The sequence below is a fragment of the Chinchilla lanigera genome, unplaced genomic scaffold (genome assembly GCF_000276665.1).
Source record: "Chinchilla lanigera isolate Chin_1 unplaced genomic scaffold, ChiLan1.0 scaffold00028, whole genome shotgun sequence".
Classification (NCBI taxonomy): Eukaryota; Metazoa; Chordata; class Mammalia; order Rodentia; family Chinchillidae; genus Chinchilla; species Chinchilla lanigera.
In genome coordinates this window covers 22,466,765-22,494,720 of record NW_004955429.1, presented here as the reverse complement: position 1 = coordinate 22,494,720, position 27,956 = coordinate 22,466,765, and the positions used below count along the sequence as shown (strand labels likewise).

The following is a 27,956-nucleotide window of genomic DNA, read 5'->3' as shown; positions in this document are numbered from 1 at the left end:
CCCAAAGGACAGCACTTCCTAAGGGCCTCGCCTTCCAATGCGGCCACACTCAGAGTTAGAACTCCAACACGAGTACTGAAGCGAGACAAACACTCAGACTACAGCACTACCGGTGACACATTGTTCTCATGGGACCTTGCATTGTTGGGGACTGTGTTCTATCTTTCTACAAGACCGGGTCCTGGTCATCATCATCCACCCAGCCGCACCAGCCTCCCAGCTGCCTGAGACCCTCTGCAGTTCTCTGTGCCTGAAAGCAGGAAGCAAGTGCACGTCGAATGATTTGCTCTTCTTAATTTATTTACACTGCTTTCTTCTGGAGCACATTTAAGGTGATTCACAAGGTATGTAAACTATGGCTAGATGGATCAATTCTTTCTGACCAGGCGAATTCCTGCTCCTTCCACATGTGAGGATGAGGGTTGGTGCACGAGAGATCCTTTTACGAAACAGACTTTGGTTCTTTTACACAGAAGAGGATGTCCCCGGGAATGTGTGAGGGAGCTCACAGAATCCGTGAGAACTGTCAAGAAGCAGACTCTGGAAATGGACAGAAACAAAAAGATCGGAGAGCTAGGTCTCCCTGCAGGGACTTGGTCGCATCGTGGCTGCTGAGTCACCGCCAGTGAGTCTTCCCCGTTGCTGCCCTGGAGTTACGAGACTGCGACCCGCACAGGCCTTTCCCAACTGTCTTGGGGGACGCTGTCCCTTGAGAGTTAAGCTCCAGGGTTTCAGTCTGTGTCTCCAAGGGGAAAGTTAGTGGTTGGACTTTCTTTACCTCTCAGGTACATGCTCCAGTCCCTTTATAACCGTTCACCTCATCTGTAGTCCTTAAATCCTCCGTGCTGTATATACCATCCCTGGCCGACCCAACCCAGTCCCTGGAGCCCTGCCCTCAATGAGCATTTCACTGCAGATGACTTCATGTACTAACTCAGCTGGCTGCTTCCCGACTGCAGCTCCAAATCCCACCTCTGAGGAATGGATTCTGTTTTTAATCTCAGCCAGATAACAAGCCAGTGTCTCCCCACTTCCTCTGGAGTTGGTTAGTGACTGGCAACCCACTCAGTTAGCAGTACCTCCCCCTGTCAGACTGGGAATTCCATGGGGAGGAACTTAGCTCTGCTCATTAGTACAGTGCCATTGTAGACCGGCGGCAGACGGGCATTTAGGTATTTGTTAAATGGGTTGGAAAAACTGAATGAATAAATGATTGTAACAACATTCTGCATCGCAAAGCTATGCTTAGGAAATTATTTAATGGAATTCTGAACTCCTCCACGGACAGCTGAGGTCAGGCATCAAAGAACACATAGATGGCTTTTAACGGAGCAGAGCAGGAAGGATCCTTGGTTCTCCTAAAGGTCAGAGAGAACCCTGGTTATAATCCCCAAGCCCACCCCTGTTTCAAACCAGCACCAGAGGAAGGGGGGTTTGACTGCTGGGATGACCCTCGCTAACCTGGGGGTAGGGTAACCAGGCCGGAAGCTTCTTGCCTCTCGTGCTCAGGGAAGGGGATCTGGAGAGGCCCAGGCCTGTGTATTCAGGGAGAAACTCCTAGAACTTCACACTAAGCCACTGAGCAACTGACAGCTCTCCAAGAGATTCAAGTTTGCAAATATTTGTAATAACAACTATCGCCGGGCATTGCTTAGAAATTTCTGTAAACCGTAGATGTGAGTGTTTGGTAGTTTCTGCTGAGTGATTATAAGGCATTGCTTAAAAGTGATCCAACCAGAGTTCCATCTGTCTGGCACACATATTTGTTTATCTACGTACCGCCCACACAAATGTCGTATCCGTTAGTGTCCAAATCTTTCATTTCCAGGGAAAGAGCAAATTGGGTACTACCCACGAGAAAGTTAGTATCTTTAACGGACATATCTAGAAAGCTGCCTGCTGGCCCAAAGATCACATCCAAATTTGGGTAGTCTTAGAACGATCTCTCTAAGCAGGGCTCTCAGAGGCCACCCACTCCAACTTCCCAGGAAGCTGAGACCCAGGGAAAGGGCAATGCTACCTCAAGGCCTGCACTGGACTGGAACTCAGACTCACCTCATCTTAGAACTCTGAGACTCTTGGTTCAGGTTCTGGCCAAGAGGACTGAGGACTTAATGACGCAGACAACTTCTCTGAAGCCCAAAGCCCAGGCAGTTCTCGAGCACCGTCTAACGGTTTCATGGGTTCTTTCCTTTTGGCTGGATGTTTGCTTTCTGGGTCGCTCTCTTTCCTGATGCGCTTCATTTTGAGGAGCCCTGTAAACTTCTGTGGACTGGGCTGAGCTGTCTGGGCCGCGTGAGCGGTCAGGTTTTCTCCTCTGGCCACAGCCCACCTGTTCTCAGTGCCCGCTTCCGGCATGCGCCAGCACTGCGGAGGGGGCGCTGTCTGAGCCCGCCAGCGGCTGCACAGCTGGGATCCATTCTGTGAGAGCAGGGGCAGGCAAGCCCAGCCGTAAGTGGAAACTTGTTCTCTGTCAAAACTCGGGCCAGCTCCATCCACCCCGCTCCTTCTTGACACGAAATGTTTTCCTGGCTTCTTGGGCAAGTAACTTTATACTGGTCATCGAAGCTGAGGCCCATCGGGAAGCAAGAGCAAAATTAAACAGCTCGAGCTGGTGCCCTTCTTGCCATTCCAACGCTGAGAGCACACAGCGCCCATCTGGACGGGGGCGCATACTGTGGCACACACGCCCCGACAGCTGGCATTCACGCAGGGACCCGTCTTAGCCTGCCGGCTCTGGGGGCTGGGATTTCCTGAACTCAGGGCACTAATTCTGGTGTCGTTTTCATTCTTCCCTTCTGTCCTGAGCAAGCAGGGAATGTGTGTGGGCAGAGGGGCCGAGTTGGTTAGCAGCAGATTGCTTCTCCATTTGCTTGGTGCAGTGAGTTTGGGAGCGCTGAGAGAAAGGAAAATACAATTAGAACAGCCCGCGTGTTTATTGTTCCTGGCAGGTGTGCCGAGGCCTCTGCGTTCCCGTCTAGCACACTACCTTTGCCTCCAGCCTTTGGAAAACAAAACCTTGAATAACACTGACCCTCATCAGCCCTCCCTGGACTGGTGAAATAAACAAGGGAAGCTCGGCCTGGACAGATGAAATTCTCCATCTCCCAGGGCAGGGCTGGCAGGTCTGGGAGAGTGACGCTCCCCTTGCTGCTGGCCCCAACGCAGGCAAGGCGGGATCCAAGCCCGGGGGTGCTGCAAGCAGGGCAGGGCTCCAGAGGCCGGAGTGCCCCAGCTGACCTCTTCTGCTCTACCACGGCTGGGCCAGTGTCTCTCATGTCTCCCCTCAGAGAGCTGCATGGACCCCTCCTCCCCCAGCTGTGGGCTAATGGTGAGACTATAAAAAGAAACTAAACTACAGTGGGTTGGAAAGAAAATTCCCATCCTAACCAGCTCATCTGTTTCCACATCTGGGAAACAGCTCCAGCACCCGGCTCCTGGGGCCCTGGGAAGCTGAAGTGTCAGCCTGTACGTGAAAACTCCTCCCCGGGGCTGAGGTAGAGTGTATGGGTCCAATCACAGATAGCTTCCGCGGCCCCTGATGACCTTCTGCACCCAAGGGGAAACCCCGCTGCTGTCACAGTACCCGCCCACACGGTGGCCCGGGGTCCAGCCGGTGAGGCCTGGCGCTGCTATTTCCCAGGGAGTGGCGCCGGCTCAGGACTCAGAGAGCTCAGCCCTGCGGGCGTCCTGCCTTCCTCCGCCCGCACGGCCTCTTTCTCAGCACCCGGCTGTCCTCCCGTGGGCGCCTGGCTCCTGTGAGGCGCTGCGTAGCCGGGGGCTGCCCAGTGGAGAGTGAGAGGCCCGGGATCTGAGCGCAGACCTGGGGGCTGGGCCCTGGAGGGTGCGCAGGGCTTCTGGGGCTTCCCTGGGGCCTCGGGGCGGCAGTGCCACGTGTCTGGAGACCAGGGGGAGGACCCCATGGATTTCCACTTCCTGCCTGCGGCGGGCGGGAGAAGGAGGGGGAGCCGGAGAACTCCGAGAGAGAGAGAATGGGCACGGCCACCGCGCCCGGCCGGGGCCGCCAGTGACACCCGAGGCTGTGAGCCAGGCCCAGGACGTGAGCGGGTCCAGGTCGCGCGGCGGTGGCGAGTCCACCTCCAGGAGCGCACGTTCTCCAGGCCGGGCCAGGGGTCTGTAACCGCCTCCTGCGGGCCGCGCCGGGCGCACAGAGCCGGGAAGCAGGGCGGGCCCGGCAGCCCAGCTCTGACCCTGCTGGCCCGGGCCGTCCTGTGGCCCGTAGTGACTGCTGTGGACGTAGCACCACCTCCCAAGGCGGCCCAGCCTGCAGGGCCGCGTCCCAGGCTGCTCCAGGGCTGCGCGGCGACCGGAGCTGGGTGGATGCCAGTGGGGCAGCCGGGGGCTGGCGTCGGAAGCGGGCACTGCGCCCCAGGGCCACTGCGCTGCCCGGGTGGCTTGTCCTGGGCGCCCCGGAGCAGCTCTGCCCATGGTCTGCAGCGCCTCCGCCAGCCTGCTCCAGGAGGCAGGGTCACAAATCCTGGGCTCCTCCGACGGATGCCTTCCTCCTGCACAGCCAGCCCTCCCGAGCAGCACCCAGCCGGCGTAGAGCCGCAAGGGGCCGCGGCAGGGTTCCGAGGGGGCAGGGCTTACGTGATAAGGGGCTGCTTTTTCTGTGTGAAAGGGGGAGGGCAGGCACCCTACTGACTGGTCGTCTGTCACAGCAGGGCCTTGTCCTACCGTCCCTCGGGGCATTGTCCCTAGACCCCAGGGTCATCAAGGCCACTGGCTCCCCACCCGCACAGACCACGGCAGCTGGGTCCACAGAGACACGCAGTCTCCACAGGCTGCCCTGTCACAGTCGTTGGAAGGCTCTGTGACCGGAGGAGACCTCGGAACTGTCCTCATGGCCCCTTGGCAGTGGCGAGGGGCTCCAGCTTCTGACTTCCCAGATGGAGTCATCCATGAGTCGGGAAGTCACCGTCCCCTGCTGGTGGCCCCCGGGGCCCCACACTGTTTTCCTCAGTGTGCAAAGTCTCCCTCAGGGTTAGCAGTGAACACCCCGTGTGATGGGAGGGTCTGGGCCTGGATCTAGGCCAGGCCCTGCAGGCCAGTGTGAACTCCTCAGGCCTTGGTGCTGCCTGAGGTGCGGCTCTAAGGACAAGCGGAGCTCCCTGGCCCCCAGCTTGTTCCCAGCCTGGGCCTTCTTCCTCTGGTTTTGTAACCTCTGTTAATCACTGGGCATTTCCCACTGGCTGTGACTTCATCCTCAGCAAGTAGCGATCAAGCCAAACAGTTTCCCGGTAACTCTGTCCCCTGTGCTGGGCCCTCTCTCTCTCCAAAGGTCCTTCTCCGCCCCTTGGCCAAGCCTGAGGCCCCCTCTGCTGGTGGCTGTGCCTGCAGCACCCCTCGGGAGGCCTCCGCCACGGCCGCTTGGGCTGGAGGAGACGCACACTCAGCCTTTGAACAGGCAGTTTTACTTTTTTCTTGGGACTCTCAGAAAGGACCTGGTGATAGACATACATGCAGAGAATCTGTCCAGGTGGTCCTCGTCCTTGGTGACCCCGCTTTCCTAGGCTGAACTGCTAACACTCCAGGGGCCTGGCTTTGGAGACCTCATCCTTGAACACAGTTCAGGTGTCCCTGATGAGCAAGGCCAGGCCCTCCCACTGCTCTGCTCCCACAGGGCCCCGCTTCCCATGATGCCCTGGGGCACTGTCATGTTAGGGCCATTTTCTTTCTTTGTGCTTTCACTCTTAGGTCTTTCTGAGACCCCACCTGGCAAAGAGAAGCTGACACACAGCACGTATTCAATGCTCCAGAAAAAAAGTATGTGAATAACCCAGTGAACAGCGTGTAGCTGTGCAGGAGAAAGAGCTGACCTACTGAGAGGTGGAAAACCCAAAAGCGCTGTGAGCTTACAGCCCACGGGGACGGTCGCCAGTTTCCCTCGGCAGTTGTCCAGCCTGGCCCCTTGTGCCCGGGCCGCCTACAGCCAAGGTCTGACCCCCGCTAAGAGCCCCCCCCCCCCCAGCTCCCCAGCCACAAAACGCAGGATGCCTTACACACAGGAAGTGTTGCAATGCTCACAGGTAGACAGTGGGACAGTCACATAAGCACAAGTCAGCTCGTGCAGACTAAAAATAGACCTGTGACTTGAATACTGCCTTTTTTCAAGGGTTTTGTGTTGTTGCTTGTGGGGCCGGATTTCCTGAGGAGTGGGAGTGTGGAAGCCCTGAGGGTTTGTTGCTCGCCCCGGGAAATCCTGACTCCCCCGTGAGGCTCTCGGCCTTCTCCTCTGCACAGCCTCCTGCCCTGAGCCAGGAAGAGGCTCCCTCAAAGCCCTCTCTGCCTGTTGTCTTGGGGACGCTGGTGGGCGAGAACAATGGCTTCTGTGGGGATCAGCTGGCCTTCAGGGGGTCATCCTGGAGCGAGACGCAGGGCCTCTGAGCTGAGCCGGGTCAGTGCTGGGCTGCCAGCTGCCCCCGAGGCACCCTAGTCCTCAGCGGGCTTTGGGTCTGAAGTGCCTTTCCTTCGTGACCTTGCTTGCTGTGCCACGTACAGGCCAGTCATCCGTCCTTCCTGTGGCAGCTGGGCAGGACTTGGAGACGCGTGCCTGTGGGAGTCCAAGGGAGGAGGAGCCCAAGCTCAAGTCCAGCCTGGGTAATTTAGTAACTCAGTGAAACCCTGTGTAAAAATAAAAAAGGGCTGGGGTTATAGCTCAGTGCAAAGGCCCTGTGTTTAATCCCCACTACCAAAATATAAAATAAAATACAAAGAAAAAAAAAGGGGTGAGTCTCATAACAGACTAGCTGCACACTCTTTTTTTTTTTTTTTTTGCCTGTTTGAGACAGGGTCTCGCTATGCAGTTCAGGCTGTTGTTGAGCTCACTTTGTAGCCCAGGCTGGCCTCGAACTTGCAACAATCCTCCTGCCTCAGCCTCCTGAGAGCTGGGATTACAGACATACACCACCAGGCCTACCTGTTAGCTGCACACTCTTGCTAGATAAGCCTCTATCGCCCCCACAGGCCCGACTTACCATGTCAGCTCCTCTGTCCTCTCCTTCGCCACCCCCAGCTTCATCTCCCACCTCCCCACTGTGGACCCTTCCGTCCTCGTCCCACCCCATGGAGTTCCCTCTGTGTCTTCACTGGGGTTCTCTCTGCTGCAGCACCCCACACATTTGTCTTCCCTTCAGTCTGTAGCACCAGGACACATTCCCTGCCCTTCACTTCACTGTCCTGGGTCAGAAAGGGAAGGCTGATGCCTCAGCCCAAAGCTCACACAAATGTTTCCCTCTCGGAACTTCTACTGTGCATCAGGCAGAACTTACCAGGAGCTTTGCTTACGGCTCTGTAATAAATCCTTTGAGGAGAGGTATAGCAGTGGCTGGGGACAGACTATCTGTGGGTGTGGGGCACGGGGACTTTTCCTGGTCTCTCTGTTCTTCATTACCCTGTGTACAAATTACCCCACCCCAGTGTTTCTCCATTGGGGTACAGTCTGCCCCTTACAGGACAAGTTGAAAATTTAGGGGTTGGCATATCTAAGACTGTGCCACTAGCCTCAAAATCAAGGATGTGGAACACCCCTCAAGATAGCCCCAGCAAAGCATTTCCAGCCCCAGACGCCAGCAGTGAGAGCCAGGGCCCATTGTGATCAGTCGTGGTGGTACATCAGCTTTGGAAGGAAGCACCTAGCAGAGTAGAGAAGCTCTGGGTGTGTCTTGGGTGACTGACCTGAAGGCCAGCAAACTGAGGAGGGCAGCCCCCCCACCGGGTGTGGGCAGTGCCAACCAATAGCCTTGCAGCCTGGTGGAATAAAAAGGGAAAGAAGAAGGGAATGTTCCCTTTTTGGAGGAGCTCTGGCCTCCATTATTGCTTTTGGATATTGGTTGCCAGCCCTCCAGCGCAGACTTGCACTGGCAAGTACAGAGAACTTCCAGGTCTTCAACCTTCAACTGCTCCTGGATCCTCCAGCTCTCAGGCTCCACAGACAGCCATCTTGGATTCTTTTGCCTCTGATCCACAGATTCCCATTGGAACGCTTCCCTTTCTGGCCCTGCAAGCCTGCCTGATAAATCCTGTGTATGATCATAAGTATATTGTATATTGCTTCTGTTCCTCTGCAGAACACTCATGCATCTGCCCTGCTTCCTGAGCTTATCTCCTCACCTGTAAGGAAGGGGGTTGTGAAAAAACCTAGCCAAGATAAGATGTGTGAAAGCAGGTGAAAACTGCAAATGCAGTACCCACCACAGCTATTTATACAACACCGCTGCTGCCTGCGCCCTGCTGCCGGTGTTTCTTCGTCAGCACAGGGGCTGGTGTGAGGACAGCGGGAAGCGGGAATGAAGACTTGTGTGTACCTTTGATCCCCAGTGAAGCCCTCCTGCATCAGCACAAGCACAGTCCTACTTTCCAGAAGAGGGACAGGGCTCTGACCCTGGCAGAAGGAAAAAGACCCAGGCACACACTTAGCTGGTGGTGGGACTGAGGATGCATGCCCTTGAACCGCTGATTGCGTCACCCGGGGACAGTGCTTGCGGAAGCATTTGAAATGCCGTACATGTGCAGTGCCATGTGTGGGGCCACTCTGGTGCCACTTTCCCCTGACAGCACCGTGCTGAGGATGCAGTGAGGACTCTGTAGAGACCAGCAGATGAGCTCCCTAAGAATTATCACCTGGAGTCAAGAGAGCACAAAAAGGTGCAAGTTTTCTTGTGGTCTTGGAGCCATATCAGCAGAATCTAATACCCGGAATGCTCCAGAGGAGAGCCCGAGACCTTGAAAGGACAACAAGCTGCATGTGACCTGCTTGACACCATTCTCAGGGACACCTCCCCCAGGCGCTTTACCAGGATGCCACGCACACCCACACAGCTGGCAGACGGAGTGAGAGCAGCCATAGCCAGGGACACTGTCTTCCATGATGGACCAAGCGGAGTGGGCAGCTAGCCATGCCCACACCCAAGGTGGGGGGCTGAGAGCCCGTAGATGTCCACCCACAACTCTGTCCCCGCTGCAACGCCGTGTTCTCCCCTGGGCTTCTCTCCTTGGCTGATGGGCTAGATAAGCTAGCGGCCGACTTGGCTGGCTTGGGAGCTGTCAGGGTTAGTAAGGCAGCTTCTGCGTGTGTGTGGGGGCTCCCGGAGGTGTCTCCTTGGAGACCGTGTCTGGCTCCTGGCTGCTCCCTCTCTGACACTGTGTCCGGCCCCGCTTCCTGGCCACCATGGAAGAAGCAGCTAGACTCTACCATGCTCCTCCACCATGATGTTCCTGCCCTGGAGCCAGCTGACCATGAACCGAGTCTCCTGAAACCATGAGGTGAGGTAAAGTGCTCGTCCTTTAAGTTGTGGGCGTCGGATACCGTGTCCCAGTGATGGGAAAGTGACCAACAGGTCAGCGGAGGAGGGCATTAATCTCTAGCTTGCCTGGTTTCTGCTTGGGACACAGAACTGCAGCGCCCCATTGCCTCTCTGTACACGAGGGGGAGGTGAAACCATCTGGCTTTCATCTGATGACACGGATGGTTTTCGGAAACAAAGTTACTCATGACTGTTCACCACGTCTTCGTTTTTTCATTTGGGAGGTCAGAGACTAAATCATATCTGAAAAGAATTCCCTTCCCCAGATTGTCCTCTGAAAATCATTCTGGAACTAGAAGTGGGATTCCTATAGCTTGGGTATGAAAGCCTTTAAGACCAAAAATATTGACATAATTCCCTGAGTGATGTGCAGGAGAAAACATAACCCTTCTGGTAGCAAAAACCTGGTGGGAAAAACATCAGGCCAATAAGAAGATAACACATTGCCTGTTCCCCTGTAAATAACGTAGGGCACATCAGTTTCTCTCCTGCCTATGAGTGATGACCAATTTATCAAGAATACACTGAATAATGACTTTCTGTGGGGACAGCAGCTCTTATGATAAAGTGCTACTGCTTCAGCTACATTATTATAAACAACATCCAATTTAAGGAGTTAGGGAGCAGAAGCATTTCTCAGGGATGTGTCACTATTATCTAGAACGAGCCATAAAATCCAGGCTGTCAGGTATTTTCTGGCTGCAAACTTCAGGCAATTAATATTCCTATGAGGAAGTCCTGATCAAAAGCCCAATTTCGAAATTAGTTGTTCAATATGATGATTAAATTCCGGAGCTGGACCTTGCTACAGCCAAATGTGAATGGTCAAGTGTCACAAAGCCAGTGCAGCTTCTCAGACGGGAGGAACTGCTGGAGACACTGGGGGGTTTTGGTGAATTTCAAATGAGGCCCCTTTACCTTAAGAGAGTGTCTTGATCTCACCCAGCCATCCAGGACAGGATGAGTCACTGGGACTTTCCTGCGTCCAAACCCATGGCTACTTCCCAAGCCCAAGTCAGTGTCAGGGAGGCAGCAGACACGTGGCAGATGGACTCCTCACCTCAAGCGGGGGCGCAGTCAGCATCACTCTCCCCTGGAGGGCTTGGGCGGGCAACTCCCCTTCCTCTCTGCCTCACGAAGCCACAGAGAGCTGAAAGCCTGCAGGACAGCAAAAGAGAACAAGGAGTCATGAGACAGTAGAAGAATAAGGTTACTAAAAATCATGACCCCAATGGTACAGAGTTCAAGCCACCTTAAGTTGGTGACAAGTGCTGGGAGCATTGCCTCTAACAGCCTATTTTACATGTGTGAGGAGGACCACGCTGTACATGTTCACTCACGACACATCAGAGAAGATGAAACCTACTTGAATATTCACGTTGAAATATGGGCAGTGAAATTTGCCTGTGTATCTTTGGTCAGTTGGAAGTGCCATCCTCTGTGTATCTGTGGCTGCATCAGGAGGGGAAGGGTATGAGGGTGGCTTTCAGCATGTTGAACATGTACCATTTTGCTTAAAATTAAAGAGCTAAGAGAGAAGAAATCGCCGCTCTCCAGTGCTGAGTGTCTGGGGAGGTGGACACTTGCGCACGCTGTGTCCTCACACTGTTAATAAAACTGGTGCCTCAGTGTGTTTTCAGGTGCCATGACAGAATCCCACGGGCTGTGTGGTGTATGAGCAACAGCAGTGAATCCGGCCTGCGGCTCTGGAGGCTGGGGTGTCCCAGAGCTTGGCACCAGCACCCGCTAAGTGCTTAGTGCTGCGTCATGATGTGCTAGAAAGTTAAGTGAGGAAGTGGGGAGTGCAGAGGAGGTCAGGCTGCACTCAGCCTCTTGACTGGAATCCACTCCCAAGAGTGGCGAACTCTGCCCCTGGGACAGAGGGGTGAAGCTCCTCCCTCACGGCCTAAGCAATCTCGGGAAGGGTCCACCTCCTCCTATTGTTAAGCGGCAGTTGTGTGTTGACATGAGTTTCAGATGGGAGTCATACCGTTGCCTTTAGGAGAGATGATTTGGCAGTAAATATGAAAATTCATATCCCGTGACTCAGCTATTCACATCCAGGAATTTATCCTAAGGAACTGGAGGGGATTTGTTGGGTCCTACACCACTTGCATGATCAAAAGTTGTACAGAAACAAAGGTGCGTCTGAGGGGATTTGTTAAGTCCTGGGACATCCACAGGTGTAACGATGCGCAGCCATAAGGCCATGTTAGGGAGCGGGCTGTGGTCATTCTTAACACAGGAAGCCACAATAGAAGCAAAGTGCACCACATCATCACAATTTTATATAATAAAGGCTATATTATTTATGCTTGGTGGCAAAGAATTACTCAGACATTGGCAATGGCTATCGCTGTATGGAGAGATAGTCAGTGATACATGCTAATCTTTGCTTGTTGTCAGAGAAAAGGAACCAAAGTGATTGTTGAAGAATGACAGCCAGTGAAGTCAGCAGAACTCACATAGAGGCTAAGAATTTATGTGATATACGATATCACAGTGTAAGGTCCTATAGTCACAAGGTGATGCGGAGGCCAACTTCTGAGCAATTCTCTCCTTTCCTTCCTCTCCCCTCCCCTGCAGCCCCGTTGGACATGTCAGAAGTGCCATCCCCTGTGTACCTGTGGGTGACTCAGGCCCCGCCAGTCCCCTCCCACACCTCCCTCTTCTCTTCTCCTCCTCTTCCTCCTTCTTCCTGTTCTCCTCCTCCCCCTCCTCCCCCTCCTCTTCCTCCTGCTCTTCCTCCTCCTCCTTCTTCTTATCCTTCTTCTTCATCTTCTTCTTCTTCTCTCTCTCTCTGACTCTAATCCAGGGCCTTCTACCTGCCCTGCTTCTGAACTACATCTCCAGCCCTTTACCATTTCTCTCTACGATTTGGTGTTCTTGGAGAAGCAAGGACAGGAAAACCACTCAGTTGAACACAGAGAATTTTCAAAACAATCCAGGTTTGTTTGGGTTCACAGTTTGGAAGGTTTTCACCCACGATGAATTGGCTCTGTTGTTTTGGGCCTGTGGTGATGCAGTACACCGTGGCCGTAGACCATGGCCAGGAAGCTCATCCTCGTGCCTGGATCTAAAAAAGAAAGGAAGAGGAGGGATGGGGTCTAACTGTCTCATTCAAGGCCATGGCCCTGTGACCAGAAGATCTCCCACTCAGCCTTAGCTCTGAGAGGTTCCACCACCTCTGAATAGCACTACCAGCTGGGGACCAAGTTTGAACATCTCCTTCCTTTGGGGACTCTTGTTCAAATCACAGCACTCTGTGAGAGCCAGTCTACACCTGTACGTCTCCCTGGACAGAAGCTCTGACAGGGAGGGTGGGGAATCACCTTCACTCACAAGGCTCCATTAATGCCAGTTCTTTTGATAGCCACATCCAACACATGTGTGCACACATGTACATGCCACCCATGTGTGCTTGTGTGTATGTATACTTGCATGCCCACCGCTGGATTAGGATGCCTTGCCCTGGCAGCAGGGCTGGTGGAGCCACTGCAGGAGAGCTGCCAGTACCACTGCATTGGTCTCTGGCCCTTAATAAGCATCTGTTTCCCCTTTTCATATGCTGAATGCGTGGTTCCTTAGCACCTCGGTGGTTTAGGGACCTGTGTAATTGCACCTTGCTTTCCCCACCCAAACTCTCATCAGGGGCAGGACAGGCATCAGAGCACTATAATCTTGGCAGTCACCTGAACTGGATTAAGAGCTGCCTGGATTGTGAACGCACTGACCTCGTCAAGGGGTTAACCCAATGGCAAGTTCACGGCTGAACGGGCTGGAGGACGTGAGGCCTGGGGACGAGACCTTGGGGACGTGTCCTGCCTCTGGCCCTTTTTCTCTGCGCCTTTGGCGGCTGAGAAGCATGGGTGGGGCAGCTTTCCGCACCACGCCCTTTCTTCATGATGTTCCTCCCTCGGAGCCAGCCGTGGGCTGACGTCTTTGACCGTGTGAACCCGAAACAGACCTCTCCGCCTTTGAACTGCAGGGGTCAGGTGCTTTGCCCCGGCGATGGGAAGCTAATGCAGCAGGAAGGACTTCTGCCGTGTGGCCTCTGCCCCAACACTAAAGCACTTTCAGTCTCCCTGAGCCTCCAGATGAACAGGAGCCCTCTCCCTGAAGCTGAACAACCGAGGATGCCCACCGCTCCTCCAGAGCCTCAGGCACCGGGCTGAAAGGAGGGGCTCAGCACCCAGGAGGAGCTGGGTTGATTTCCAAACCTTTCCACCCAGCTGCTCCCTGAATCGTGTCCTGTCCATGAGGTGCCGCGGAGTGACTGAGTGCCGGGCACTTGCAGGACAGCGCCCCTGTCGTCATCCCTGGTTTCGCAACTCCCCACCTCCCTGGTACTCATCCCAGTGGACATTTGAAATGTATGGCTTTGATCAACTTTGTGACGTCATGAGTTTTAGAAAATCAAAAGATTAGCCAGAGCCCCAGTATTTTAACTCATTCATTCATGTATGCACGGATTCACTAAATCATTAAATGGTTTAGAAGACAACATGAATTAGGCTCTACGCTGGATGCTGGAATCCAATAATGAACAGAGAAATCAAGCTGTCACATTAACGATACATAACTGCAAGCCAAGATGCGTGCTCTGGGGAAGGGAAAGAGTGGGTTAAAGGAGAATTTGTTGTAAAGGAGCTGCCTAGACCAAGGGATCAGAGAGGGCTTCTCTTGAAATGATGCTTGAGCAGAAGTTCAAAAGCCAGGTGGGCGCCTAGCTAGATGGAGGGACGGTTGTGGTGGCCTCTGAACAGTCCACAGCAGAGATGGCGAACCTTCTAGAGCTTTCAATGACACAAACAGCCTGCCGCAGCCCGCGTGCCATAGGTTCGCCCCCACTGATTTAGATGGAAGGCACTGATGGTCAAAGGCCTACTTGAGAGGGTGTGGGACAAGTGGAAGCCCAGGAGGCAGAGCACAGAGCACAAGGGCATTTCGGCAGGGCCTGAGAGAACTGGTGTTTCAGGGACTAGGAAGCGCTCGGAAGGCTCTCAGCAGAGGGTCAGATGTGCGGGGTCAGGCGGGAAGGGAATCTAGACGGATCCTGGGAGGAGGCCGACAGCCTCCTGGTGAGAGACTGGACTACGGGGCAGCAGGGGGTGGATTTCAGGGCTCGTGGGAAGACAGAGCGGCTGGGGTCTGGAGAGGTTGGGGAGATAAAGGAAATAAGAGCAGCTCCCAGTTTCTTGCTGAGGTGACCCCAGGGCTGGATGCTGTGCCGCTCACCTGGAGCCTCAGGAAGACTCACTGGCCGGCAGTGCAGGCTTGGAGAGACCTCGCATTTACTTACGGACAGCGTAAGTCTGAAGTGCCTTCAAGATAAGCGGAGGAGAAACCAAGCAGCGAATTGCCTCGGCGGGATGAGGGCCGGGGCAGGAGGCGATCTGAAAAAAGACTGCAACACTGGGCTTGAGCTCTTCGTGGAGATTTACGTTTGGGCAGGTTTTCTTTTCCTCGGGGATGTGGGAGTGGCTGTCCAGCAGGATGAGCAGAGAAAGAGGCTCTGAATCCTGTTGGCTATGAGGAGGGAACTAAAACTGTTCTTTAAAAGCACATTCAAAACAGGGTTAGAGATAATACTGCATTCTGTGGAAACCTGAAATAAGAGCATGATAAGTAACAAGTCCATGATTTTTTAAGGCAGCAAACATATAAACGATTAAGGCATTGAAATTTTAGGTTGGGTGTGATGGCATGCACCTGTAGTTCCAGGTACTCTGGAGGCTGAGGCAAGAGGACTGCCTGAGCCTAGGATTTTGAGGATGGGATGAGCAATATAGTGAGGACACTTTCTCAAAAAACAAACAGGTTTTGAAAATTTGTCGGGGGGAAGCTTGGTAGCATCTAACTCATTACAATTTCCTAAGGAGTTGATGGGAAGAGCAGGCGAGGCCCAGGCTCTCCTAACCCCTGGCAAGGGCGGTGTAATCCTCAGGAAACTCTCAGAGCAGTGCCCCGGATATACTTTAGCCCTTGCCTGGGGCCTCTCGTGTCTCCCCCACTTCTTAGGGGCACACAGTTAATTTGAAAGTTTAGGCGATAGGATGTTTTCTGTCACTGACCACCGGCTCTCCGATTCTCTGGTCACAAGTTCAGTCCTATAGCTCAGTCCCGGCACTGCTCAGAGTTAGTGCAGATCCTTCAGGTTTAATGGCTTCCTCCCCCAAGACTGTACCCCGTCGGATGCCACCCGGAAGTCCTGAGCCTCCTGGACTTCTGAACAACTGGTTATAAAATCAGAATTCCTTGAGAAGCTGCTAGAACAACTCTCAGAACCCAGGAACACTCTTCATTTTGTTTTGTTTTGTGTTTTTGTTTTTCTTCCAGTGCCAGGAATCGAACTCACGACCTTGCACTTGCCAGGCAGGCGCTTTGCTGCTGAGCTAAATCCCCAGCCCCCTCCCCCAGGAACACTCTTTACGAGTTTGTGAAGGTGCACGGGATCACAGCTGGACAAAGGTGAGGCTCAGCGGGGTGCTGAGAACAGGAGCTACTGTGCCCATGGGGCCGGGCTGTGTGGCCCTCTTAGCACCTGGATGTGTTCACCCACTGGAAGTGCCCCTTCTTGAGGCCTCCAGACTCACACTGGGGACAGAGGCATGACCCCAGAGCTGCCCCAGGGCTGGCCAGACCTGAACAACAGCTGGTGGACCTCTTATAGCCCCAGAGATCCAGTTTCCAGTTTGTAGTGTAGATGAGCCAAGTCGTGATGCCTGGTGCATAAACAGCCTCACCTTGAATCCCCTTGACCCCTGAGGAGAAGCCCAGGCCTGACTCTCCCCTGCTTGATTCCCATACTGTCCCGAGGGACACAACTCAAGCTTCTCTTTTGAGCAGAAGAAAATGGCAGGTGAGGGGGACACAAACAGTCCCATTGGGATAATTCTGTTCCCCTTATTCAAATCTACAGATGCTTCCACATGTGCTAGGACATCTTCATCCCTGTGAAGCCTTCCTTAGCCTTCTACTCCACACTTGCTCTCTTTGGAACTCCTCTTAGGACCCCAGTGAGCTGGGCTTGGTGGTGCTTGCCTGTAATCCCAGTACTCAAGAAGGCTGAGGCAGGAGGATCCCATATTTTGTGCCTAGTCTGGGCATTTTGTCTAGGAAAGAAAGAAAGGAAAAAGAAAGAAAGAAGGTAAAAAGAAAGAAAGAAAGAAGACTTTCTAGTGCTAGTGACCCCACTGTCTTTTCTAAAGTTGCTTCATTAAATGACCTGTCAAAACAAAAATACAAGCAGACGTGCATTCACTCACTTTCATGCCTCCAAGCTCTCCTCTGACCTGTGTGGAAGACTTCACCTGTGTTTACACGTCTGAGGAAACAGCGGGCTCTCGCCTTTTTGTGATCTCCCCTAAAGACTCCCATCTTGGAGACACGTTTCCATGTATGGGCATCAGCAGCATGCCCGCCTTCCCTGCCACTCTGCGGCGCCTGGCATAGTAACGGCTGGGGTTTGCTTAGTCATTACAGGCTCGCTGGGCGTCTGGGTTGCTGCCAGCATGCTGCTGTTATAAATAGCACTGCTGCCTCCTCCCGGTCACTTTTGCATTTACCCACCTGCTGCTTAGCTGTGTAACTGTTTCCTGGGGATAGTCCTGACTCACCAAGGTAGGGATGTGGTTGAGACATCTGTACCTTGTTCACTGCCCACATGAGGGCTGAGCCCGAGGAAGAGCTCCGTAACAAAACCAGCCGCCGTTGGCTGAGCTCCTCTGCATGCCAGACACGGGGTGAGCGCTTTCCGTGTATCACCCCGTGTAACCCACAGAGCAACCTGCGCAGTGAGTGTCTGTGAGCCTCATTTTATAGGTAAGGAAGCTGGTACTTACGGGGCTTGGGTGATTGTTCCTGAGCCACAGAGGCAGTAAAATGTGGGGCGCAATGCTGACCAGGCCGCAGGCTGCACTCCCCGCGGAGCCTGTCTCCAGAGCTGTGCTGGGCAGCGCCTGCTGACACACAGCCCCTAAGAAGTCTACTCAAGCTTAGTGCCGTGGGACTAAGACTTAGTCGTGTGCCTGCCCTGCTAATTCCGGGTAGAAAGCCACCTCCGGGTGCTGGCACCTGTTTGCTCCTGCGCCCGGGCCTGCAGTGACAGCCTGTCTGTCCCCCAGGCTCCGAGGGGGCTCCGCATTCCAGATGGAAGGCTGAGAACAGAAGGAGCACTCTTCCTCTGCTGCGTGCCCGGCAAGGGCAGAGGGAGCCAGGAAGGATGCGGAGCCCAGCCCCGGGCCCTCAGCGCCTCACAGGCCTTCGCAGGAGAGAGCTGCAGGTGTGCTCGCCGCCAGTGTCAGATGGCCCTGTGGCGAGCCAGTGAGAGCTGGCAGGGCGACAGCGGGAGGAAGAAAGGCGGGGGTGGGGGCCCCTCTCTCTCCGAAACTCCCGCAGAGAGAGCTGGCTGCGGCAGGCCCGGTCTTCCACGCAGCTGCAGCCTCTGAATCAGTCCTCTGTCGTCACCTGCTCGGCACCCTGCGGCGGAAACACACACAGCCTCCACCCTCCCACTCCGCAGCCGGCCCGACCGAGCCGCGATTTCCATGCTTGGACACGCGGTCACAAAGGAGACTCAGACTGGCGGGGCTGGAAGAGCCTCTCACGGAGCACCTGATCTGACCACCTGCGGGCTAGCATCTCCGCACCTCCCCGGGGAGGCCAGCGAGGTGCAGAGGCCAGACGACAGGCTCTGTGCCCTGGCCACGGTGGCATCGCTCTGTAGTTACTGACTGGGCATCGTCACCAAACACCCAGGGCTCAACGCTGAGCAGGCTCTGCGGCAGCACCCACCAATAACCGTTTAAAATAGCAAGAGTTCTCTTGCTGGTTAGAGAAGTACTGCATTTCCATTTTACGCACGAGAGGGCCGCAAGAAGACTAACAACAGAAATAAGAACAGTCCCTATCTCCCCCGAGATAGGGACAACCAGAATCAGCCTTCCTGCGGGTGCACTTTCTGCAGAGTGAGTCATTTACATAAAATGCCGTGGCGCACTGCTCTCGCTGAGCACGGCAAGCACTTCCTCCAGTAACAACGCGCTCCTCATAAATGCGTGTTTACATATAACTGCTACATCCAGGGTCTGTCGGGCCACATTTCCCTTAAATATTTCCGCAGCTGGTCGTTCCCGTTTTCTGCTGTTGTGAATGATGCTGAGGTGAACATTAGGGGAAAAGCTTTTCACTTATTTTTGTAAACTTTCCTGATACAATTTCCCTAGAAACGCAGTCAGTGGGACCAAGATGTGAACATTTCACAGCTTCGTGGGAAATGCTGTCCAGTTCGTCTTCAGAGGAATGGAAGCCTGACTGCCCAGGCCTCCCACGCTGTCCAGTGTGACCACTGTCATCAAAGATATTAAAATACTGACTACAGTGATCAAAGTCATCAGTGTCTTCCATCGGGGATTTTTTGTCTGGCTTCCAGCTCGTTAGTCACTTGATAAGCAATGACTGATTTATAGTTTCCTATGTGGCAGGCTCTCTGCCAAGCATCCCACATGTCTGCCTTCTTTAATCTCCCCAGCATCCCGGACTGATCTTGTTGCCTTTGCGTTGTGTATATGAAACCTAAGATTCAGAAGTGAATTGACCAAAGCACACATCCAGCTGAGTGATGAGAATACAAAATGAAAGAGTCTAACATCTGTACAGCCTCTGCACCAGTCCTAGTAGCCTGGGGCAGGCCTGGGCCGCTCTAGCCTATAGGATGTCCACTCCTGGTTGGGAGCAAAGAACTCATGGGGAGATTCCAGTCAGGAGAGACTCAGGCGGGTAAAGCCACCAGGGTCAGATCAGTGAAAACCACAGGCAGAGTTCCCCCTGCCTGACATATCCCACTCCACAGATAGTTGAGCCTTTGGTGGTGCGCCAAGCTCTTGGTGGGAGATTAGAAGGGAGAAACATCACTCCTTCCGTCAGCAGCTCACACACTCTTCCAGGGATGAGGGTAAACACACAGATGGCTGTTTTACAAGAAGACGACAGTGAAGCCACGGGAGAGGTGAGACTGGAGAGCCTTGGGCGTTTGGAGAAGAGCGTGACCCCTGTGGAGGCGACATTTACATTTCCCAAAGGATAAAAACTTCAGCTGGCAGGGATGGCAGGAGGAGACAGGCATGAATCCAGAGTGACCCAAAGGGCGGAAGGGTCCCGAGGACACCTGGGGGCAGTCCACATGGGACAAGGATGTGAAGGTGGTGTTTGACCAAGTTCAAGGGCCTGCCCTTGATGCAGGCTGCAGGGATAGAGGTGTGACCATCGCCCAGGGGGACAGTGACTGATGTCCACTGGGATGGAAGGCAGGGCCTGAATTCGGGTGGGACATGAAGAGACTTGAGCCAGGGAGCTGGGTTTGTGCATGGGTGAAGAATGGCAGACCTGAGAGCGATACAGAGGTGGGATTTGCCGCCTGGGTGCAGTTCGTGGGCGCAGGACTCCTCTCCTTCTCTGCTCCGTGAACCCAGCTGCCATCCTGCTGGACCTCCCTGCATACACCAACCCAAGGGCATCAGTGCCATCACCCCACCCAGGACCCCACCACAGTGTCTAGCGGAACTGCAGACGCGCTCCGAGGCCTCCTCCATGTCTCCTCCGAGCGGAGTCTTATCGTTTGTGGTCCAAACCAGCGCACTTAAGAAAACAAAAGGAGGCTCTACAAACAAATTCCTCTAGGCAAAAGATCTAGGCCAGGACTGTCCAGAGCGCACCTGGACATACGGACTCCCTAGCTAGAGGGATCATTTGCAAAAGTAAGTGACACCCCACACTCTGCTAAGTGGCTTCCCTTTGCAATAAGAATAAAGCTGTGCATGTCCTGGTGCTGCAGACTGATACTGTAACTGCGGACTTGTGTGGACCATGGCTCATAGGAGTTAGCAGCCCTGTCATCTCTTTCTTGGCCCTGACATCCTTCATGCAGCTGGCTAAGGAGCATTCTGGTGAGCAGGAGATAAACTGCAGTGCTGGAGAGCCAGAGCGGCCAGCTCAGCACGTGTCCCTGCTGCCTGAGGTTGCCCTGTCATCCCCATCCCAGTTTGGGCCACTGTCACTTCCTACCTAAACGACAGCAGCCTCATGACCCACCTGCCTGACTGTAGCTTGGGGTCCTTTCACTCCATCTTCCACCCTTCAACTAGAGTGGTCACGAACAACAAATCTATTCGGCACATATTTTGGGACACAGTGTCTCAAGGCTGGCCATGAGCTGCTGGGCTCCAGTGCACCTCCCACTTCAGACTCCAAGGACAGCAGGTGCGTGTCACTGGGCCCAGAGTCACCTGCAGAAATATTGATCATATTATTTTCTCATTTTAAACACTTCATGTCTCCTCATTACATTCAGTAGACAAATCCACATTCCTGAGCATGGCACCCAAGATAGTTCATTATTTAACCTGCTGGCTTTGCAAGCTCAGCACTTGCTCCAAGCCCTTGAGATTGGCCCTTCTTGTCCTGCTGCAGCTTGCAGGTATAGAGAGGTGTCATAGGAAGGCTCCACGCAGATCTTGTGCCCTGCTGTGCTCCCCCGGGACCTGGTTAACGCTGTCATCCTTCTAGCTCAGGTGACACATCTTTGCCTGTGGACGGCCCTGTGCCCCTGTACCTAGACTGAGTTACCTGCCCCTCTGTGGCTGACCCCTGTTGTAGCACCTGTCACACGATGTTTTAACTGGCTATTTACCTATGTCCCCGTCTCTCTAGAATGTCAGCCCCCAGAGTTCTTAATTATCCAAAAGCAGCACACAGAGATGACTCTGCCTCCTACCAGAGCATTCTCCAATTAGTGTCCGATTTCTGTGCATATCACTGTATCTGACTTGCTATTTACTATTGATTAGGCCTGGACCCTAGACAGCACATACATGTTACTTCTAGGAAAAAACTGCGAGCGATTTCCGCCTGGTAGAAAAGGATAACTACCAAAGCTGAGCTTTCATTACCTGGTAGATGTTAACCAGTTTCAAATACAATTTTGAAACGTTATCCTGTCCTTTCTTTCCCCTTTACCCCTTCCTCTACACAGACACGCAGGCATCCGTATACATATGCGTCTTTGCTTCACCTCTTCTGAACTAACATCACCACCCTGGCGAGTCCGTCATTGGCACTTTCATGATTTCAGTAGCTCGTTGGCCTGCAGTGGCTGTGGAAGCGTCTGTCCAGCAGGCTTCAGATAAGAGCCCGCACAGGGACTGTGCTCAACCAGCAGCTGCTCGGCGTGGTGGCTTCTGGATCTGCTACAGCTTTCCTGTCAAGGTCGGGTCCTGCCAGCGTTGGAGCCCACCTGGGTCCAGGGGCCTGGACATCTCTCCCATCTTCTCTGAGGGGCAGCCTCTGCTCTATGACCCCCTAGGATGGCTGAGACTTTCCCAGAGATGCTCTTTTGTCTGAGACTATTTCTTCTCCATCCTTCTCCCCATCTCCCGAGAGTCAGACCTACCTCATCCTCTAGCCTGTTCCTGCCTCTCCTGCTCCTTCTGTCTTCCTTCTCTCCAGTTAACCTCTTGCACATCTACCCTTGTCTCGGCACCTACTTCCTCGAGGATCCAAAGTAGCATACGTTCTCCCCATCTATCTGTATGGTGCTTTTTAACTTCTTGAAAGTTACAGTTGGCCAGCAGTTCAAAGACAATCGGCCATACCTGTCTAACCTGCATATCCCCCAGAGCATTTATACCAGGGCAGGGGCTCAATAAACATTTACAGAATGAATGGATGGACCAGAACACCCCCGCTTCTAGAGGCTTGTGTGCACTAGGCGGTACTGAGGGCCTGGTGGGGTCAGAGCCCTGATATGAGGGTAGACGGGCCATGTTGGCTGACTGTGCTTCAGAGCAATTGGAAATAGCTCTTCATCACCTTAAAACTTTGAGGTCACGGGTGTCTTTCATGCGAAAGTGCCCATGTCTCCCTCACGACCTAACGTCTGGAATCCTGGCCAGAGCAGAACAGGGAAGTCTCCGTGAGCAACAGGAAGTGAGAGACCGGAACCGGAAGTGGACTTGCTGGGAGAGTTGACGCGAGCCCCGGGCTTGAGAGGCGTACCCGGCCGGGAAGTGAGGTCCTGCTTGGGTTCCCCCTGCGGTCGGACTTCATGCTGCTGCCTGCAGCCAGGCTCCTCCCCAGGCCAGGTGTGAACACGGGGTGGGCCGCAGCTGCCGGAGCCCGTGTTTCCCCCTGCCTCTGGGCAACCGGGGGAAACTGGGATGCTAACTGGGAAACTGGCTCAGTCTCGACGGGTACAAAATCTATGCAAACCTGTATTTAAAATTCTGTTTCCGATCATTCCCTTTCCCCTGCTTGGTTATTCAGCAGGTTGAATAGATGATTATGAATCATTCCCAAGGGCGGCTAATTGAATATTTGATAAATAGAATTTAGCGCTTTTCATCTGCAGAGAGCGCGCCTGACATCAACTAATCGAGCCGAACAAAGGTATCGCCTTCCTTTTACAGATGGCCGAGCTGGCCGGGAGCAGGCGCTCAGGAAAGCCCTCCCGCGCACTGAACGCGCGGTGCAGAGGGGAGTCCGGCCCGGCAGCGGGGAGGCGCGGCGCGGCCCGGCGCGGGTTCCTCTAGCCGCGCGGATGAGCGCAGGGCGGCCGGTCTGCGGCGCGGCCCGCGGGGCTGTTCCTGGGGACACCCCGGGAGCTTCGGGGGCACAGATGCAGGGCAGGCGGCAAAGCAGCGCGCGGTGCCGTTCGGCTCCTCTGTGCCGGAAGCAGGGGAGCACGAGGCGCTGCGGGGCGCCTGGGGCCGGCGCGGTCTGGCCGCAGCGAGAGCCGGACCTTATTTGGAGACCGTGGCTCGGGCAGGGCGCGCCGCGGCCGGTGCCTGCGCTTCCGCGGCTGAGCCACAGCGCCGCCTGCCGGCCCTGGCCTGGAGCGCCGCTGCCCGGGCAGGCGAGGTCACGCTGGGAGTCTGGGCCTGCGGGAGGGCTGTGCCCGGAGGTTATTTCACAGCTACTGTAAATCCGCTAGAAGGCCATTTCCATATTAGCAGCAAGCACCTCACGCTGACCTGTCACCTCTGGATTAAACTGGGGGTGATGAGGAGATTTAAGACTTGCCTGAGTCCCCACTGGGAATGGGGTGTCGCCTGTACCACCGGAAGGTGAAGGATTTTGATCCCGGGAGGGAGTGGGGAGCCTCTGTCCCGGGCGGGCTCCCATCCGAGAACTAACCAGGCCCGACTCTGCTTAGCCGCGGAGATCAGGCGAGATCGGGCGCGTCCAGGGTGCTGCAGGAAACGTGGCGGACGAGCAGGCGCTCAAGTCCTTCCTCAGCTAACATGCGTGTCCAGGCGGCTGGCGGAGCGAGAGGCTCATGGCGACCCCGGGGTGGCACAGCTTGGCCTGCGAAGACTCCCGTGAAGCACTTGGTCGCCCCGCCATCTCTCCTGTGCAGGGGCGGCGGCTGGGGTCACTGCGTTCATTAGCTTTCTGTTCCTGGGACAAAATACCTGAGGTAACAGCTTCAAAGCAGGAAAGGTTGACTGGTGCACAGCTGCAGAGGTTTCGGCCCGTGGCTTTGGTGACACAGGACATCATGGCCCAGCACATGGCGGAGGGGCCTGTGCCCCTGACAAGGAAGGAGGGGGCCCCAGTTCCGCGCTTCCTGCGCTAGAGCCCCAGCTCCTAAAGGTCCTAGGGCCTCTCAGTAGTGCCGCAGGCCGGGGACCGAAGCTCAGCATGGCCCTTTGGGGAGCATTCAAGACCCAGGCTCTGGCAGGACGATCTCATGTCTTTCTCCCCTCTCCGAATGGAGGTGGCGGCAGGTCCATTTGTTCTCAGCTGCACCGCTTTTAGGGAGGGTTGCTGTCCCTGACAGTCCTGAGGCCACTGCAGTGGGCACAGGGTCCCCTAGGAAGGCAGACCCCCCAGTGGCTCCTCGCCCTCTGCCTTATGTACACGGAGTCATGCTGAAGATGCAGCTGAAGCTGTCAACTTTAGATATTTCAAGAAGTATCAGGACTAAGTCCCAAAAAGAAGGCCAGTGTTCAGGATGCGCTGAAGCATAACGCCGGGCCACCAGCCAGGTTCCTCTCCAGGCTGTTGCTCCGTGCGCGTGGAGTGCTGGCCCCCAGCCCCGACCCTCAGGAGGCCTCAGGTGCCTGAGGTTGCAAAGGCATGTGTGGGTTCCTCCTCACGTGCATGGGCCGCCACACAGCCTTGCTTCAGTGGAAAGACGGCCACGGCTGTCCTCGCTAGTGTTCGCCAGCCTGGGCCTCTGCACCCTGCTCTCACCTTGCAGCCACGCGTGGTGCAGCAGATCAGTCCGCTCTGCAGACGTGAGGGAGGCCCGGGGAGGACGGGTAACTTGCTCAGGGGTGTGCCGCGCTAAGGGGCAGAGCGGGGCTTGGAAACTGGAGACCTCAGAGCCCTTTCCCTGGAGATGTGTCCTCCCTGCTACTGTGTGTGTGAGGGCCAGCGGCTCCTCCAGAGGTGCCGCCTCCAGCACAGGTGACAGCAGAGAGGGACAGGAGATACGCATTCATGCACGTCAGTCTGCGCTCTGTGTGGAGACAGTGGGACAAGGAGGAGATGGAGGCGACTCAAACTCAGCATCTCCCATCCCCAGCGTGAGGGTGACCTGAACCCCGAGAGCCTCCCTTGTAGACAGGGTGAAAGCACCTTATACGGTCATGCGTAGTCCGTGCTGTGTTGCGATAATAGAATAGCCAGTGCCGTGCATTAGGAAGATACATTTATTAGACTCACAATTTTGAAGGTTGCAAAGTCCAAAGAGCACGGCGCTGGCGGTTGCCTGGGACCCTGTTACTGTGCCACAACCTGGTCAGAGAGTAAAAAGACAACTGGCCCTGTGTCCCTGAGGAAGGAAGAGAGCAGAGGGGCCGGCTGGCTCTTCCCATAGCGACCCGCTCTGTGGCGGGCAGGAACCCACTTCCTGCCGACTTGTGCCAGTCTCAGGAGGCAGCACTAACCTCCCACTAATTACTTCCTGCTAGGCCACGCCTCTTAAAGGTCCCACTACCTCAGCAATGTCACACTGGGAACCCAGCATCCAGTACCTGAGCCTGTCGGGGACAACTACATCCGTACATTGGAGGCGTGCTTGCAGGATTTGATGAAGTCAGAGGAGGCAGCTGGTACGGCGCTGGTTCCTTCCCCAGGTCCCTCCCTGACAGGAGGAAGAGATGGTAATGGGCTTGAGTTTGTATTATTCAATCATAATCAAATTCAGATGGAGCAGGGATAACCAAGGTGCCCTGCAACGTGTAGGTCTGTCCCCTAGCCGAGTCCCTTTGGCTTTCTATGTCTTTGTGTTTTGTGTTTTTTTTTTTAAAATAATGCCCAATCACTTTCATAGGGTCATTCAAAGGTTTTTTGAAGAAGAATCATCATTATTTCTAAATTTAATTTTATTGGGGTGGGGATGGAGCGCAGTAGGACAGCGTTTGCCTAGCAGACATCAGTACTGGGTCCCATTCCTAGCACTGAAAAAAATTAAAAGTAAAAAAATTTAAATTCATCATTAAAATAGCTATACAAGGTCCAGAAATGCCTACTATTTTCAGTGCAACAGAATAGCTTCTTGTCTTCTTGAGTAGCTTCTAAGCCTAAAGCAAGGTTTAGCTGCGCTCCCCGCTGGCCACGTGACACCCGGAAAAAATACTATTGTGTGTTGTTTGTTGGAGATTTCAGAGCTATGCGTTTGAAGACATCTTTACAGACACTGGACTAGAAGAGGCTGTAATAAACCCGAGTCCTTAATGATTTGAGTGGGAAGGCACAGGATGGAAGCCTAACACAGGGCATCAGATAAGCGGGGGACAGGCACCAGTAGCCCTGGAAACCACTGATCGTGGCGTGGAGCAGATGCTGCCCAGGCCCGGGCACTGCCAGGTTTTTCTTGCATCTGAAGAGGCCTGGCCGCTTCCAATTCCTTCTCCCTTCCGTGTTCCCCTTCTCAGCCCTGCGGTGCTCAGGGCCACGTCCTCGTCCTAGCTGTGCTACCCTAGCGACTGGCCCGGCCTCCCCTCGCCCTTGGCGCCTTCCCCGTCTTCATGTGGGGCCGATGCCTGAAGGAGCCTCCCTGGCCGCGAGGGATCCCGCCAGCCCTTCGGGGCCTCTTCCCCGATGTCTCCCATGAGGCCACCCTGTTCCTCCCCCCCCACTGGGAGCCCCTCCCCTCGAGGTTGTCCTAGGCCTGAGAGCTGCGGTACAGATGACTGCAGACTGGGCGGTGAGCCGCACAGTTCCTCAGTCAGAAGTTCCACTTAAGCGGCTGCCGGGGTTGGGATCTGAGGCCTCTGCTTGCCTTGCAGCTGGCTGCCTTGCCCTGTACGTCCAGCCGGTCTTCCCCGAGCATGTGCTCTTCCCTGTGTCCAGATTCCCTTTCCAGGGAGGCCACCAGCCATTGGGTTGGGCCCACCCTCCTGCCCTCCTTTAACGTGGTTACCTAAGATCTCCAGATGCGGTTAACTAGCAGTTAAGTCAATTTTTGGAAGGGAGCGGCACAATCCAACCCATTACAGAGTCTGACAGCATCATTACTGGCACTTCCTGTTGGACTGCCGTTCCTCCTGTTTCCCCCGGGACGCAGGCTCCTGGGGAGGTCAGGGCCTAGGCAGACCTCATCTTCGGATTCTGCTGAGCCTGACTGTTAGCACTCACCTAAGGGATACTTGAGTAAGTAAGTAATACACATGCATATTGTGGATGAATATAAACCGTTTCAAATAAGGGGCTGTGCCGTCCCAGGAACACAGTCAAGCAGATGATGTGGCTGCTGGAAGGGCTGGATTTGAACCCGTGGAGAGATGTTACCTAGCAACCAGAAAAAAGGCCTCCCCACCGGAACCTCTGTGCATCACTGGCGAACAGCTCTTTCCACTCGCTCTTTGTGACTCAGTGTTTAAGAGGGGACGGGCTCTGTTAGGACGGAACCATGGACGGAGGCGGGGGGGCACACAGAGCTGGAGGCGCCTGTTCACCGCCTCCTCCTAGGACAGACTTTGACGCTAACCAAGTCCTGCAGTTCCCAAGCGCATTCTCTAGTTGCTTGCTTTTTTCCATATGCGGAAGCGAGTCATGAAAAAGTCCTAGTTATGTCTGTCTTCACCTTTGTCCCACTTTGTATTTCTTTCTGTCCACATCAGCGCAAGCACAAGGCTCCTTGTCCAGGGGTTGCTCAGTTTCTTCCCCTTCATGGAGCTGCCTCACAAATCCGACGGCAGCTCTCTTAAGATCATGGTCAGAACGGTGTTTGGACGGTAAAGCTGGACTTGCTAACGCAGCGAGATTTAATAATAGGCCATTTATGTCAATTTCCAGATAATACTAGTCAGTTCCAACATAGGGACTTCCAGAGCCGTGGCATCAGATTTCAAGCGCATCGCCCACAGCCCGAGGAGGCTGTGAGGGGCGTCAAGGCTGGGTGTCTCCTTCACAGAGCCAGGAGGCGACTGACAGCTCCTCACTGGAGGTCAGGTGGAGATGCACACCTCTGAAGCACCGCGGGATAGCGCGGCCGTAATGAGCACTGATGGTGCCTGTCTTAGTGCTCATTCCAGCAGACTCTCCCCAGGAGGGTCTCCTTTCCTTCTGTGATGGTTAAATTTAGGCAGCGACTTGAGCGGACTCAGGAGCACGAGGGAACTG

At 54.6% G+C, this 27,956-nt stretch overlaps 4 long non-coding RNA genes across 6 annotated transcripts; 1 reads left to right on the top strand and 3 right to left on the bottom strand.

The window, feature by feature from the left end:
- Positions 1 to 279: 279 nt before the first annotated feature.
- LOC106148778 lies at positions 280 to 4,205 on the bottom strand. Its single transcript, XR_001234471.1, has 3 exons — positions 3,391 to 4,205; positions 2,056 to 2,896; positions 280 to 540 (listed from the first exon to the last, which is right to left on the bottom strand). It is a non-coding gene; the product is annotated as an uncharacterized LOC106148778 (long non-coding RNA).
- Positions 4,206 to 4,306: 101 nt separating this feature from the next.
- LOC102024365 lies at positions 4,307 to 16,746 on the bottom strand. 2 transcript variants are annotated; one of them, XR_261390.2, is made up of 5 exons: positions 16,595 to 16,746; positions 14,565 to 14,733; positions 12,188 to 12,402; positions 10,387 to 10,484; positions 4,307 to 6,645 (listed from the first exon to the last, which is right to left on the bottom strand). It is a non-coding gene; the product is annotated as an uncharacterized LOC102024365 (long non-coding RNA). The 2 variants fall into 2 exon arrangements; XR_261391.2 differs by having other exon boundaries at positions 14,629 to 14,733; positions 16,595 to 16,743.
- A 113-nt stretch (positions 16,747 to 16,859) lies between these two features.
- Positions 16,860 to 22,673, top strand: LOC102024038. Of its 2 annotated transcripts, XR_261388.2 has the most exons (3): positions 16,860 to 16,949; positions 17,453 to 20,585; positions 21,358 to 22,673. It is a non-coding gene; the product is annotated as an uncharacterized LOC102024038 (long non-coding RNA). The 2 variants fall into 2 exon arrangements; XR_001234460.1 differs by lacking the exon at positions 21,358 to 22,673 and having other exon boundaries at positions 16,873 to 17,150; positions 17,453 to 18,717.
- A 2,348-nt stretch (positions 22,674 to 25,021) lies between these two features.
- Positions 25,022 to 27,165, bottom strand: LOC102023830. Its single transcript, XR_261387.2, has 3 exons — positions 26,970 to 27,165; positions 25,364 to 25,473; positions 25,022 to 25,124 (listed from the first exon to the last, which is right to left on the bottom strand). It is a non-coding gene; the product is annotated as an uncharacterized LOC102023830 (long non-coding RNA).
- Between the last annotated feature and the right edge of the window lie 791 nt (positions 27,166 to 27,956).